This window comes from Euprymna scolopes, chromosome 7 (assembly GCF_053919585.1).
Source record: "Euprymna scolopes isolate OS-2025 chromosome 7, ASM5391958v1, whole genome shotgun sequence".
Taxonomy (NCBI): domain Eukaryota; kingdom Metazoa; phylum Mollusca; class Cephalopoda; order Sepiida; family Sepiolidae; genus Euprymna; species Euprymna scolopes.
The window spans coordinates 47,610,581-47,627,355 of record NC_136488.1 but is presented as its reverse complement, the minus strand read 5'-3'; the positions used below and the strand labels follow the sequence as shown (position 1 = coordinate 47,627,355).

Sequence of the window (16,775 nt, the reverse complement as noted above, 5' to 3'; positions counted from 1 at the left end):
GCCGACGTCCTCCTCCTACATACAGTGCTTGGATTTCCCAAATTGATCACCCATCTGGTACTGACCAGGCTCCACGTTGCTTAACTTCAATGATCTAATGAGAACCGGTGCGTCAATGTGTTTATGCTGTGTTTACTTATGAGTGAGTAAGTTTATGAGACTGCGTATAAGCTGCCACAATATTTAGTAGTTCATGACAGTGCTTGTCTTGTTTGTCGAGATGCCAGTAGCTAAGTGGTTACAGCTAAATTTTCTTTGCCTACCAAGAGTATGTGTAACAGTGACAGCTTCTTATGATTGAGCAAACTGAGTCCCCTCCACTGTGTTTGATTCTCAAGGCAACCTTAGGTTAAAATCTGTGCAAACAGGTTTTGTTGACTACTCCTGCCAAGATCATATTAAAAAAAAAAAAAACTTATAAAAAAAACGATAAAACTTAGACTTCATACATTGAATACCACCCCAATATTCCGTCATTATATGGCCTTCCCAAAACTCACAAACCAGATATTCCTATGCGCCCTATAATATTTGGCATCGGTAGTGTAACACACAAAATTGCATGTGCCATATCCAACATCTTGACTCCATTACTGGGCACTATCAGCACCTTCTACATAAAGAACTCCGGAGATTTACTCAACAAAATAAAAAACATTAATGTACATAACAAAACTATACACAGCTTAGATATAACATCATTATATACTAATGTCCCCATTAAAAAATGCTTAAATTTACTCCATAAACACTTAAAAATCTAACATTAACTTACCTTTGCCTCTCGACACTTTTATAAAAATCATTAGACTTATAACTAACCTGACTTATTTTCAATTCAATAACAATTTCTACAAGCAAAATTTCGGTCTTCCTATCGGTAACCTTCTCAGTGAAGTATTAGCCTGCCTTTTCTTAGAGTTCCTAGAATCTGGTCCTTTCAAATTTAGATTACCTTCAAACACAGAATATTTTAGATACATTGATGACATTAAAATTTTTCTTTCTGAAAACACGCACATAGATAAAACTAAAGACAAATTAAACTCAGTCGAACCCTCCATAAAGTTTACCTATGAAACAGAAAACAATTCAAGCACAACTAAACAACGTGCAGGTTTCTATAATGTAGCGCCATTAATAAGTAAACTTTTATTAAAAGAATATAATTTAATTGTAGACACCGGTTAACCTTCTCACACCATAGAAACGCCGCCTGTAATAATTAATACATATAATCTCAATCAATAAATTACATAACAAAAGCACACTCATTTCATTTCCGTTACACAGCTATATTTGAATTTTAACAGATATATTCTTTCCAGAAATCTTTTAAAAACATATCAACGACTATATGACGTTATTAAAAATCCCATTCTTTTTAATAGCGCAAGACCTCCTCCTTTTTTGAATTTCCAACGTCTTTTTCCGTTTATGAAATATAACAGCGTCACACTTTGCACATGAAACACTTTCAAATATTTTGTACTGGTGTTTTTTGTTTCTTAATCTCATTCAGGCAGAGGAAGTCTCGAAATAAAGACGAAACGTTGATGAACATATAACACGGTTTGGTACTTTTTATTTCTCTCTCTCTCTCTCTCTCTCTCTCTCTCTCTCTCTCTATATATATATATATATATATATATATATATATATATATATATATATATATATAATCTGTGTGCTAGAACGTTTTCATCTTAAATTCTACACAATTATACAGAATTTAGAAACTATCTATACGGATAATTATGCGTAACAGCGAAATGAAACTAATCATCTAATAAGAAACCATAAAAAATGAATGAGTAATTAATAAACACTCGTTATTAAAAGGAATATCCAAATATAAACTCTGCGTAAATTAAAATATATTTAAGCGTATTTTTGGTCCACATATCTGAAACTTGATATATAGGTGATTCAAACCTGTGGAATTGCTTAGCCAGTAAAAATAGCTGTTAAGAAATTAAAATTGAAGAAAACTGGAACTTGTCAGGCCTAAGTCGACTAAACATGTTATTTAGGCACCGCCAAAACTGGAGGGGGGGGCAGGTCAGTACTTTTTGACGGACCGTCTTTTTAAAAATCTACCAAAAATCAGGTAATTATCCGATCAATACGAAATTTTCAGCGATTATTAGGAGAAGAATGAACTTTATAACAGTGTACTTATTTTTCATAAACGATATTTATATATATATATTTTTTTTTTGCTTACAACCCCCCCCCCTTGTTTTGAAGTGGGAACAAATATGCTTAAAATAATCATCTGAAACTGAACAAAACATATTGTGTTGTTGTAAGGGACAGAATTATAGATTAAAAAAAAAAAAAAAAAATTGTTTGCATACCTTATTTTGACGTCTGAATATCAGAACTTCGATTGTGTTTAATTATCCCGCTTTTGAGTTTTGAAGTGTGAAATTCGGTGAATATGTTAAGTAAAATAATTAATTTAAGTTAAGCAAAACAAAAAAAAATTTTTTTTAATATTTATACGAAAAAAGCCATTTTAAAATTTTTGATAAATAAATTAACAATTTTTTTTTTAGCGAGCCAAATAATGCATGACCATTATTAAACAGGGCATGCTTTGAATAATCGATACAAAAAAAAAAATTCGATAAATATTGTGCCCTTTGTGTTAAAAATAGCATCATTTTTTTCGATCCCGTTTGAAAACGTTTGCCGCCTTTCGACTACGGTGGACCAAACGCGCTGAAATAATTTTTTTTTATTCTGCTTTAAATTTCCCCCCCCCCCCATTTTGGGGAGCCTGGCCCCCACACACATACACATTAAAAACCAAACTCATACAAATGGTCACCCATCTGGTACTGGCCAGCCTCAGCTTAATAATACATTGAAATTTTCGTCACTGAAAAATAAGTTTTTTTGGCCTGTTTGGTCTTCCATAGTTTTCTTCTTATCAAACGAAAACGTAAACAGAGTCGATCTGAACTCTACGTCGACGCGAAATATCTGGTTACCTATATGAATAAGTGGAATTATTTGAAATTCAGGTACTTATATTATAATTCTTTTGCATATTCTCTTAGAAAATCATCCTAAATCTTAGTTAGACAATAAATAAATAAATTAATTATTTCAAAAACCCTTTTTTTTTAATATTTAAGTACGTTTTTTTGTGCAAGACAAAAAATGTCAATTGTTAACTTTTTGGGAAAATTTAACATTTAAAATTGAATTAAAAATAGTAGAAAAAGTTTGACATTATTCTGTTTTCTATATGATAAAATTCAGGGTCTTATTTTTCTGGAAAAAAAAAAGTTACTCAGAAATAATGGATTTTAATAAATGTAATTTAGTTTTAAAAAACAACAACAACTTGATTTTGCGGCCATTTTTGGCGGTGCCTAATGTTATTTCTATGCATACGCAAGTATACATTTATGTGTTTATCTACGTTATTTTTAAAGCTTTTATATGCATATGGAGTTAGCTCAGATGGTAACAAATAAAGCTAGTGACCTATATGTTTGGGTTTCGATTGTAGCTGATGGCAGCCAGAGTTATATTTTTGTTTGAACTTTGGAAATCGCTACTATATATTGGGTACAAGATAATAATCAATAGAGAATTAACTCTCTAATAATAAATTCGAAATCTGCATGAATTAAAATATCATACTTCAGCATGTTTTATGTCCGGGCAACACTGGGCAATGCTGGGCAGCCCGCTAGTATATATATATATATATATATATATATATATATATATATATATATATATATATATATATATATATATGTGTGTGTGTGTGTGTGTGTGTGTGTGTGTGTGTGTGTGTGCATTTGAGGATAGATTTATACATACTCAAAAATTGCTTCTAGGAACAGATGATAACGATGAAAACATTTTAAGGGTAAGAATAAATATGTCTTTTGTAATTCTATTCACTAAAACTCTGTCGTTCAGCTTCGATAACACCTTCTATGTGATGTATGAATCGCCTACATGCTAGTCTCAGGTGGTCTCCGTTCATATTGGACATTATCCTAACTACAAAAACTTTTAGGGAATATTTAGTGCTATGAGGGTACTCATTAATCTTTTCTCAACAACGAGCGAGGAGGCTAAATGTGAGATGTCATGTGATCACAAAAAGGCTTTCTCTGCTGGATTTTTCAATTTGTGTTGGACTTCATTAGTTCTGACTAAGCAGTTCATTTTCCTTTACCTTTTCTGACACAAAATGACTTTCACCCACGTATCACTTCTACCTGATGCCTTTGTGGCCAACATTTAAACACCCCATATATATATATATATATATATATATATATATATATATATATATATATATATATACATTTAAACACCCCATATATATATATTTAACATTTAAACACCCCATATATATATATATATATATATATATATATATATATATATATATATATATATATATATATATATATATATATATATATATGTAATCAGGTAATAGGAATGAAAAGTTTACCAGATAAAAGCAAGTATAAACTTAAATTTAATATGAATATTAATATATATATAGTAATCCCAACCAAATAAAAAGCTCAATGTAACCGCAATAAGAAGTAGAGCTTGTCATAAGGAAAACAAATCAAAACTGCAAATTAAAATTTATAAGGAAATTTATTGTTCGACAGAATACCCCTCCCAAATTTATCAAGAACTCCTCAAAGATATATAATTATTACTATAATGATTTTTAAACTATAATAAATTTTAAATATAATTATTACTATAGTACTAACTGTCCCTAACCAGAATTGCTTGGGAATCGTTACTAAATTATTATCATTGATAAATTTGAATTAACCACATATATTAGGAAAAGTATATTTTCAAATTGCATAAATGCTTAAAAATGTTGTTGTTGTTGTTGTTGTTTTTTAAGTAATAATTTTACTTTATTTATAAGTAGCAAGGTTACCTGCATTGCTAAAAATAAAGGTATAACATAACGTCTATTCATCTCTCATACTCCTCCCTCATTTTCCATTTGCCTTACCCCCTCCCTCCGTTTTTTTTTTTTGTTCAGCCCATTCCTCTCTTTTTGAATACACACACACACACACACATAATTCGATTCCGCATAAGAGAGATAACCCTGAAAAAATTAGAGTTATTTCCCTTTAAATAATAACCTTAAAAATCTGTGTATGTATTTTGATAACATTAAAGGATATTAAATGACCATTTGACCCCAAATAATGATTCTGTTTTTCTTTATAATTTTTGATATTATATATCCGGAGTAACAAAGATAAAAAAAAACCCAACTTAGTGTGTGTTATGTATTTTTCCAGTTATTACTGGACATACAAACAAACATTTGCCCTTTGTATAATAGACTAGCAGGGCTATCCGGGATTACCCACAGTCATATATAAAACAAATAGAATAAATGAAGTTGCAATTAAAACCACATGCCATTCTTAGGATATTGAATACTTTTTGATGATTATGTATCACTTTCTATGCCGGGCAATACCGAATAAATTTTCTTGCATGGAATAGTATAACAAAAGATAGTGATGTTGGTTTTCCCGAGCAATGTGGCCTTTAAACATACTTGCTCTTTTATTACTATATATGTAATATTTTACTAGATATATTGTACTATTACTATTATGACCCACCCACCCCAGGCAACACCGAGTAGATTTTCTTGTATAAAATAGTGTAGCAAAATACAGTGACATTGTTTTCCTGGATGAGACAGCCTTTAAATATACCTGCTCTATCCAGCTCTTGTGATTTCTTAACATACTCCTTACTATATATGATACTGGATTATTCCTATCATGGATCGTAGACAGCACCATGTATTTGTCTAGTATACACCATAATAAAAAATAACAAAGAAAGTCTTTTTTCTGAGTAACGCTGCATTAAAACACACCTGTTTTATATATCATATTGAGCATTCTTTCATTACTATGCACCAATCACCAGATAATATACTGCATTGTTACTATTATAACTCCTGGTCATGCTGAGTACATTTTGTTACATAAAATACTATAATAAAGCATAGTTTTTTACCAGGCAATGCAGCCTTTAATCATACCTGGTATACTCAGGATGTTAAACACTTTGGATTACCTGATGTATAGAACTTATCATATTCTAGCCTGGGTGCCTGGCGTTGCCCGAGTGTTTGGAGGTGTGTGTTGAGCAAAATAACAAAAAAAAAAAAAGTGGTTGTAGGCAGACAGGCAGGCTCGAACTCGTACCATGAATGAGGAAAAGATCATGAAAAAAAAAATCGTTACGTCTTTGCTGTTGCGTTCATCGCCAAACTGGAAGTGGCGAAGGTTTAAATTAAGGCTAGTCAATCAAAAACAGGAGATGACTTTCAAAAATATCGACGAAAAATAGCCAATTTTTCAATATTTGTCGTTTGAAGGCTCAAGCTTTAAAATGATACCGATCTCATGAAAATCCATCGCCGCTGTCAAAAGTTTTAGACATACATACATACATGATGATGATGATTGCAACGTCTTGTCAGACGAGTGCCACTCCCTCAGACATTTAAAATCCATGAGCCCAAATGCCTGAGGGAGTATCTATACAAATATGATGTTACAGAGTCTTAGCTTTGTACAACAGCTAAGTCTCTCTCTCGGTTCAAAATTTTGAGATCCAGCAACAAGCAAGAGCAAGATAGCCAGCAACAAATTAAACTGCAGACCAGCTTAATGCGGGTAATGGTCTTCCACTTTATGGTTTTTTAAATCAGAGATTTGCTTCTCCTAGAAAGGTTGCCTTCACCACGGCTTACGGGAGCCCTCTCTACCCCAATACACATATACACTCACACACACACACACACACACACACACACACACACACACACACACACACACACACACACACACACACACACACAAATATACACGGTGCTAGTTGGCCGTTGACCCAGAAAAAGAGTTCATTCGCCCTTTGGTCATGTCATGTGCTACTGCTACCATGTAACCCAGTACTACCTGCCTCATGGTCGGGTCACCGGCGACTAAACTGGTTCCCCCACCAGACTTGTTTGGTGAGGAGGGCGGCTAGTCTCCCTGAAGGATTAAAAATATACATACATACATACATACATACATTTAAACAGACAGGTGAGATTTATATTATAAATGATACTGTATTAGTACTCGTATGAAACCTGGGTAACAGCATTTATTCTGTCTAGTATACAACATAATAACAAAATACAAAGAAGTTATTTCTTCCAGACAATGCTGCATTTACAACACCTTTTGTATCTAAGATACTCTGTGATTAATATATACCACTCACCAGATATGATACCGCATTATTAGTATTATGAATCTCAAGCAATACACAGTAGATTTTCGTGTATGAAAATTGATTCACAAAACTTGATTTTTGTTTTAAATTTTAGATATTATACATCCGGAGTAACACATATTTAAAAAAAAAAAGTACCCACTTCATGTGTGTTTGTTGTGTATTTTTAAAGTTTTAGCTGGACATGCAAACAGACATTTCCCGTTTATATAATAGATTTATAAAATACTAGCGGGACCTGTGGAAATTCCACAGCAGCATCTTTCATATGTAATATATTGCTGCTGGATATTTTGTGGACGTTCAGCATGAATGGAGCCCTCATGATATTATTGTACCCCCTTTTGTTAAAACTTTAAAAGTAATCTGGTTAATTTAGTGTCAGAATATACCTGGTTATTACGGTTTATCTCCAATATCCTTATTGGAGTCTGTGACATATTTCTATTGTATGGACACTTGGTGCGAATGGAAACCCCACAATATTATATTATCTTTAGACAAAACAGATCCTTGGATCCTAGCTAGAAGACAAAGAAGGCATATTTTAGTTTCATGTATGGCCCAAAAGCGATATCATTAAAAAAAAAAATGTTGTTTTTATTTTTCGTCTTTGGTGATTGGGAGATCCTATTTATTAAAATAGAGGATAGAAGGTGATAACATACTAAGAACATTAAGTTATCATCTTATTATACTAATTTTCGTAGTATGTTATTCTATCTTCCTTTTTAATAAAAAGGATCTTTCGATTGAATAATTTATAATCTGGAAACCGTGACACACGCACGTACGTACATTAAAGGTACTGCAGTATTAATATATAGATGCTAAGCAGCCTGTGGAAATTTGTGATAAAAGAACTGGAAAGTCTGCCATCACCAATTTTTTTAATGATATCGCTTTGGGGCAATGAGCTCTTTACTAATATTCATAATGCTGATGACACCAAACTTATTACAGCTGTCTTTGATAAGTTGAAGCTCCCTACTTCAGAGCTTGAAGCCTATTATAAGGGGGGGGGGTGAAAATAAACCGAAACAAATGCAAAATCATTTCCTACTCAAGTGATAATATCTGAACAGACAACAAAATGGATGAAATAAATAGAGATTTTGTGTTTCTTGGCTCAGGGGTTCCAGGATCTCTATCTGACATTAGCAGAATAACAGGAATAGCAATTGAATTTGAATGATTAAACGAAAAGGTATGGAGCAGAAAGAACATATCAATACCTCTGAAAGTAAGACTTTATAATGTAATGATAGTTTCTATTGCTGTATATATAAGTGGAACCTAAACTATAACTGGCAGAGCATAAAGAGCCTGAACTGTCATCTAAACTTCAGCCCCTGTCCCACGGACGAAATGTTCCGCTGCCTGTTTTACAAGTATTTTAATGGTGGATGCTCTGACGAACTACAAGCACTTGTACCCCCTCGACGAAAATACCCCAGACAAACCCGACAACCAGCAAATTGCCACTCCTACACAGTAGAGATCCCTAGATGTAAGACAGCCTTTTACTCTAATAGCTTCTTCCCCAGAATTGCAGGACTTAGGAATTCTCTTCCGGTTTGCTGCTTCCCCAACTGTACTGACATGCAGAAGTTCAAGTGTAATGTGAACAGACGTCTTGCTGCTAAACTCCCTACATAGTACCCTCGGAACTTAGGTCCCTGATAGTAGTCTCCTACATCAAAGTGACAATATGCCTTGTTTGGGGTGAAAATGTAATAAAAAAATAAATAAATAAAAAAAACTCAATATCTGTCAAAGTGATGGACCGACTGGATAGGGATTAAATGAATTGGAAATTAAATAAATTTTTTTTGTATGTTGCTTCTGACAGCTGAAATATTCACCTAAGACCATGGTAAGTTTCTGGATTTTGTTCTCAAGCATATGGTGAAGCTCTGTAGTATATACATAAGTCAAATACGTCAATCAATTTTATAAATAATAAGAGGGTATGAGTTGGTTCCTGTCAATCTATTTCTGAAATAAATTATCACTATTATTACTTACTCACTAGAAATTTTCGCACAAGTTATTATCAATGATTGCTCACTGACAATAACCAGTGGTGTTCTATGAAGTCTAAGTGACAACAAGCCTCTCTAGATTTCCAGCACTCTCTACCTCTTTTCGATAGCCAATGAACATTTATCTTTTCTTTTTTGACAAGGGAATCACCACTTATCAAGGTCTGAAGGCCACTTGAGGATAAGGATTGATAAATGAAAGCTGGTAGTTTAGTAATCGTTAATGGTGTAGATTGAGTAGAATTTGGATTATTTAAGAGGACGGCTCAACAATAACTTCTTTACATTGAACTTGAAGGCTACCATATTGTAATCATTCGTGAAGCAGGCCAGTTGAACAGTATTCCACAAGCAAGCAGTTCTAGGAAAGAAGCTTTGTTCATGGAATCTACATTTAGATTTAGGCACAGATAAAGAGTGGAGAAAATTGTGGGTAGTAGATACAGTTTTTTGTGAAAATCTGACATTGATATCATTATGATGATAATGATGATTTCTCAATGTGAATTTTTTTTTGATTTGATAAAATTTTTCCCCTTGGCCTCAATATTGTACATTTTTTGTGTCTGATTATATGACTATATACTGGAAACATATGGAAAAAAAAAAAAAAATAATCAATTTCACAAATTTTTATAGCAAAGCTCATAAAGGAGCTCCTCTGTCTAGAAAGGAGAGACTAGCAGTAGATACACCAGAACAGATGAGGCAGCAATGCTCCATGCATGGGCGAGTAATGGCTTTGTAGAGGTATAGGATACTATCAGATGTGAGTAATTTTCTAGCACGATAGATGGAGCCCACCTTCTTTGCAGCAGCCTTGGCTATGTCCTCAATGTTACCTGCGAATATTAAACTGACGAGTTTGAATGATGAGCTCTCAGGTGTTATCTGTTATGGCAGTCAGTGTTTGAGAAAGTTTTTTGCAATTATTAAAGGAAAGAAGCTTAGTCTTAGTAGCATTAACTATTACCTTTCATTTACGGCACCATTTCACTACAGTCTGAAGGTCTCTTTCTAAGGTTTCTGCCTTTGCTTTGGATATGTGTACATTCGTTTTTCTCTTGTGTCTATTATAAAGTATGGTGTCATCAGCATTTCCATTTGAGAGACTCTTTTATCAGAGCAGTCGTTTATGAATATCAGAAATAATAAAAGTCCAAGAATCGACCTCTGAATCACACCTGCACTGATATCATTTTGCTCGGATTTATAACCATCGAAAACCGCATGGATTTTTCTCATGTGTAGGAAGGATCTGATTATTTTTTATTTTTTATTTTTTTTACACAGTGATCACCACTTATCAAGGCCCGGAAGCCACTCAGACATAAGGGTTATTGCAAGTACATTACGTTAGTGTGGAGAGTTGATGAAGTTTTTACTTAAGGGGGCGGTTCATTAGGAATTTGTTAACATTGGACTTGAAGACATCCAAGTTGTAGTCCGGTGGGAAGCAGGCATACGGTACAGACTTCCACAGGCGTGCAGTTCTAAGAAAGAAGCTTTGTTCATGGAATCCGCGTTTTGATTTAGGCACAGATATAGAGTGGGGGAAATTTTTCACAGTGGATTCAGCTGGACGGGTGTTTTTCGTGAAAGATTGGCGAGGGGGGACCAGAGATTGGAGTTCAGACGAGCACCTGCCATGGAAATAATGATAAAACAAGGATAGGCTCGCAACGTCTCTTCTGTGGGAGAGAGGTTGCAGGGTAGAGAAAAGGGCATCCCGCATTAAGCCACGAAGTCTATTTTGTACTCTGTCAAGGCAGGATAGGCTGTTTTTAGCCCAGATATGGCAACAGTATTCCATCCTTGGACGTACTTGGCTTTTATATAGATAGAGAATTGCATCAGTAGTGAGATATCTACTGGAGCGGTAGAAGGATCCCACCATCTTTCCAGCGACCTTGGCAACAGACTTGATGTACGTGTTCCATTTCAGATCAGGAGTAAAGGTCAAACCCAGAAGCTTGTCAAAACACGGGGCCTCACCCAGATGAGAGCCATCCATCACAATTGATGCCAGATGGGGATCAGAGCGTTGATGATGTAAGGATAGGAATTTGGTTTTGGATGTATTGAAGGTAACCAGCCACATCTTCCCCCACTGAACCACGCGCTCGAGATCAGAGGAGAGAGAATCAGAGAGAACTTTGTCATTTACAGCCTTTGATGTGTTGCCATAGATGGTCGTGTCATCAGCATAGATGTCAACGAATGATTTAATTATGTGCTTAGGGAGGTCATTGATGTAGATCAGGAAAAGAGTTGGGCCCAGGATTGACTCCTGAGGGACTCCAGCATTTATATTGCAGGCCTCCGATTTTTGTCCATCAACCACTACTCTTGTTAGCCTATCGGAGAGAAATTATTTAATCATTGAGAAAACATTTCCAGTTATACCGTAGCTGGAAATCTTGTGAAGTAGACCCTTATGCCATACCTTGTCGAAGGCCTTTGATATGTCAAGAGCAATTGCCCTAGAAAGGAAGTCTTTGTTAAGAGATTCACTAATTCTGTGGGATATAACCGTCAGCACATCTGCGGTAGATCTTGCAGAGCGGAAACCATATTGTGTGTCACTAAGAAGGTTATTCCTACTGAGGTGGTTGACTATTTCTCTATTTAATATGGATTCCAACAACTTACGCATAACACACAGGAGACTTATTGTTGAGTATTTGTCCAGAAATACCATGATTTGATTTTTATGATAAGCCCTTCATGCTAACCCTTTGTCAAAGGTTTTGGATATATCAAGGACTATTGCCCTAACTTCCCTGGTTTTATCCATCGCATGGTATTTCCGCTCACAGATGGCTGTTAAAAGTCTTTTTTATTGTTCAAAACTGAGCGAGTCATCCACACTGGTTGCTAGTATAATTCAGGGGAGATACCTTGAATATTATTCAAGGGACGTTACTCTACATATTCTGCCGCAACAAAATTGTTAAACTTGGCGATTCACTTTACTATATAAATTCGATCATTCAATTCTTTTCCAAAATGGTGGTCATTTTGGAAATACACACACACACACACACACACACACACACACACACCCACACACACAATGGTTACTCGTTCTGTCCTGTGCTATGTCATCATGAACTGAGTGGCCAATAACGTTTTCTGGTCAGTAAATGGGCGGTCTTTTTACGTTATGTTCATATAGAAAAGTGAATACTCCCATTTTATAATATTTTATTTATTATCAAAAAATATTTTCCCTGTATCTGCAGGTTGTTGAGAAAAAAAAGGTATTTTTCTATCGGAGATAAATGGTAAAAGTTTATTGATATTTTAAATCTTTCTTTATCTATTTTTTAATGTTAGTTTTTCTTTCTTCCTTTTTTAATTCCCTTTCTACCGCACCTTTTTTTCTTGTCACCTTTCCTTTCCCTTTCCGCCTCCCTCCCCCCTCCACACATACGAACCACGTGCAGTTTTCACTTTCCCAACTGAGTTAATTCCCCTTTAAGTGAAGGGAAATTAGCTGAAGTCACTTTTGATTCCTGAGAGAGAAAGAGAGGTAGATCGGGACAAATAGCGAATTTCGAACATTCGCCGGCAAACCTGGAGGCGACACACCACCTAAGTATCTACCAGGAATTTTAGTCTTTTTGTGACTCGTAAGTTGCTTAATCTCTGTCTGTTTGTGTTTAGCTGTATCTATATTATATATTTCTTTTTGATTTAACGCTCAATACTCGCTTCTTCTGACCACTTCATTCTGATGGTATTAAGGGAGCGGAAACTGCACGGAAGAAGAATCCGTAAAAAAAAAAAGGATTTCCGCGAAATTGATTTTTTGGAATCTTTTAAAGACCGTCATGTGTAGAAAATCCTTGTAATTTTTTTTTTGTAGAGTTGCTCGAGTTATTTTTTTCCGCATCAAACGTAAATCTAATTCGAAATGTAAACATTTAAACTACAATTAAAATTTCTTACTCTGATTACTGATATAAAACATTAAACTGTTTTTTATATGTGTATTTTTTTAAAAATATAAACTTGAGGTTTAATCAAATTTAAATATCCAAGGAATGTCTAATACGTTATTTTTGTGGTTTAATTTTGAATATGGGAAAGAAATTGATTTAATACATAAACATATAATTGTTATTAAAAATTAATACTTAAAACCCTGAAACTTTTTAAAAATGTTATTTATTATGAAGGTCAAATCACATACCTTTGTTTTCATTCGTGACACTGGCGTCACAATTAAACAGAAACAATTAACAGTAGAAATTGCGCAACGCAACCCCATGTCGTGTACACACCGAAATATTATTCTACTTTCCGAACTAATATATTTCTGTTGCACGAGGTCTCGTTGGCTAATATCAGAATGTATGGTCTTGTACAGTTGTGGGAGACTCCCAGGCATTACTTCCTCATATAGAAAGCAATTTATTTATTATCAATCGTTTGAGGCGCTCGTCATCAGGAAGTGTCGACGAGTTCGATCACGACAGCTTTTGCACACACCCAGACTTCTCCCTTTTCTGGGAGAGCTGGGGTTTTCTGTGTGAGTTTCCCTCGTCAACTTTTCAGTGGGTAGAAGGTGGGCAAGTAACTGACGTATTTATTTATTATTGCGTGCTTCCGCAGAATGTAAACCAAAACAATAATAAAAAAAAATAATAACAAAAACAAAACAAAAAAACCCTAAAAGGTTAGACTATGATTAATTTAGGGTTAGGTGATGGTAACCATCACATGGTTAGTTTAGGCTTGGACAAGTATTTAAAAAAAAAAAAAAAAAAAAAAAAAAAAACGAAAAAGTTTCTAGAATTACCAAAAATTGTTTTCTTAAATCGATACTTATGCAGAATACGGACAGGGCTATTATTTAGAAATCCATTCTTAATACGGGGAGGGCGTTTTATAACTATTCTGTACTTTCATCTAACGATTTGGTAAACATATTAAAAACTGAATTTAACTAGAAAATCATATATATATATATATATATATATATATATATATATATATATATATATATATATATATATATAGCATGGTCCTTATTCTGTAGAATTATCCTTAAATTCATAATCCTCACGTTAACGTTTTATTCATCTTAAGAATAATGACGTAATCCACATTCGTTTTACTTTAAATGTAATGACTAAGTGCATGATTGGCGTAAAAAATACTTAAAATTTTGCTCATTGTGTTCAAGGAAATTTTAACCCCATAAATGCGATGTTTCCAGATTAGTTTTCAAATGGAAACGTTTTTGTTTTTAATTTTTATGTAAACATTTAAAACTATTTGTTTATATTTTACCAATCATGATAATCTCGGTGTGCTGCTGCTGCGGCGGCGCTATACAAGAGAAACTAATGTCTTGTACGAGTTGGAAAGCAAGCTCGTCCCCATAACACTTCGAAACAGATTACTCTATTGAGTACGCACACATAACACACACACGTCATACCCGGCATTGCCCGGGAGTATTTTTACTTTCAGTTTTATTTTTATTTTATTTTATTTTTTTGTCAAATTAGTTTTTTTGAATAAGATTTTAAAAATTAATATTACAATATCGTCTGATCAATACCATTAATGGAACCAAAAATCACTATAAAACTATAACTTTCTTAAAATACATAGGATAATGTTCGAATCTCTACAAAATACAGATAACTTAATTGAAATAATTTTTCAATTATTTAGCATTTTCTAATAATTTTAAAACCCATTTAAATAGTTTTCTATTCGACAGTTGGTATTTATGCAGAATACGCATCATGCTCAGATTTTCAAGGGTAATTCTATCTTTATAGTATCTTTTGTTTATTAAATTGTTAGGTGAAAGTACAGATATATATATATATATATATATATATATATATATATATATATATATATATATATATGTGTGTGTGCTAGTGCAGAGAGTGATCCGCGCTATTTTTTTAAAATCGTATTTCCACGTTTAATTAAAGTTTTATGATATGTTTTTTTTTTATTCAATTGTAAGGTTAAAGTACAAAATAGGTACAAAACACCCTCCTCTCCCCATGTTAAGAATGGCTTTTTAAATAATAACGTTATTATTTCAGCGCGGATCACTCTGTATGAGTACCTTTTTTTTTCTTTTCTTTTTTTTTTTTAAAGTCCCCTTTCCATTTGTTAATAATGGGTTTCTTATTTCAGCACGGTCCGTATTCTGCATAAGTACTTGATAGTTTAAATGCTTACACATTTATTTTTTTTATTTCTAACTATTAACAAAAGATTACGGCGAAACGGAAACGAATTGAGATTTAATTATGTAATTAGTTTATTTTTAAAATCAAGATATTTAAAGTTGCATTTTTGCTTTAAATAAGGATCGATTATTAATAATAATATTTTAAGTCACGTCGGGGCAAGAAACGCAACGCACACGTGAAGTAAGTGATTGCACTGTTTCGTTATATCACAATATGGAAAAAAAAAAAAAAGAAAAAAAAGATACTTATGCAGTTTATGGACCATGCAGAAATAATAGCGTAATCATTTATAAAGACAACCGAGAGGGTGGGACTTTGTTAACTATTCTGTACTTTCACCTAACAATTCAACAAACAAGATACAGTAAAAATTGAATTTAACTTTAAAATCTTATCTAAAACTTATCTTTAAAAAAAGATAGTACGTAAACTGCACAAGTACATGGAAAAAATATAATTTGTCTTTAAGGAACATTTAAACAATTTCCTTTATAATTCTTATTGTGCTACTGCTAGTACTACGCGTTACGGTTGCTGCAAACAAATGGTCTAGGTAAAGGAGAGCAAGAGACATACGCCGAGAACACTAGACACGCATGCACACGTTTATTAATATAGAGATGCCACATTGAAAAAAATATCAGTCTTTAGAGAACATATGATTTTTGCTTATTGTTACTATTGCTGCAAATAAATGATCTAGAAAAAAAAAAAAAGAAGAAACAGATGCCGGGACCGAGAGAGAAGGAGAATAAATTCGGTTTTGTTTTATTTTATTGAAGCGGGTGGTATCGGGGTAACAGAAATCGAAAATCGATTGAATAAAAAACAAACAAACAAAAAGGAAAAACAGTACGTCGATAGGCGTAAGTCGTAGTCAAGCTTACAGTATTCGTTTCTATTTTTTTTAATTTTATTTTGTTAGCAAGAGGAATGTTAATCCTATCTGCCAGTTTCTTTAGACAATGGGTAAGGGATACCTCCCTTTAATGGTGGCCTGTGCGGCGAGTATGTACTGAAACGAGGATTGCGCAATCTCCTACAGCACTTCTTGGTATTTGTTTGAGTCCAGTGGTAAAAAAAAAAATCCAGTGGAAACACTGCCGGGGTAAACACTTCCTTTCTCCTAAACTAGTTGCACAACCAGTTTTCAAAGCTA

At 33.6% G+C, this 16,775-nt stretch overlaps 1 protein-coding gene across 4 annotated transcripts in view; it reads left to right on the top strand.

The window, feature by feature from the left end:
• The window catches only part of LOC145279708 (geranylgeranyl pyrophosphate synthase-like), a 200,435-nt gene that overhangs the window by 47,411 nt on the left and 136,249 nt on the right, over positions 1 to 16,775 (top strand). For 2 of the 4 annotated variants that reach the window (XM_080130994.1, XM_080130989.1), the window contains exon 1: positions 12,855 to 13,018. The exons of 1 other annotated variant lie outside the window; for it this stretch is intronic. The gene's annotated coding sequence lies outside the window, so the exon portion shown is untranslated. Of the gene's footprint in view, positions 1 to 12,854; positions 13,019 to 16,775 lie in introns of those variants that run through there. One more of the 4 variants, XM_080130992.1, reaches the window with a different exon arrangement.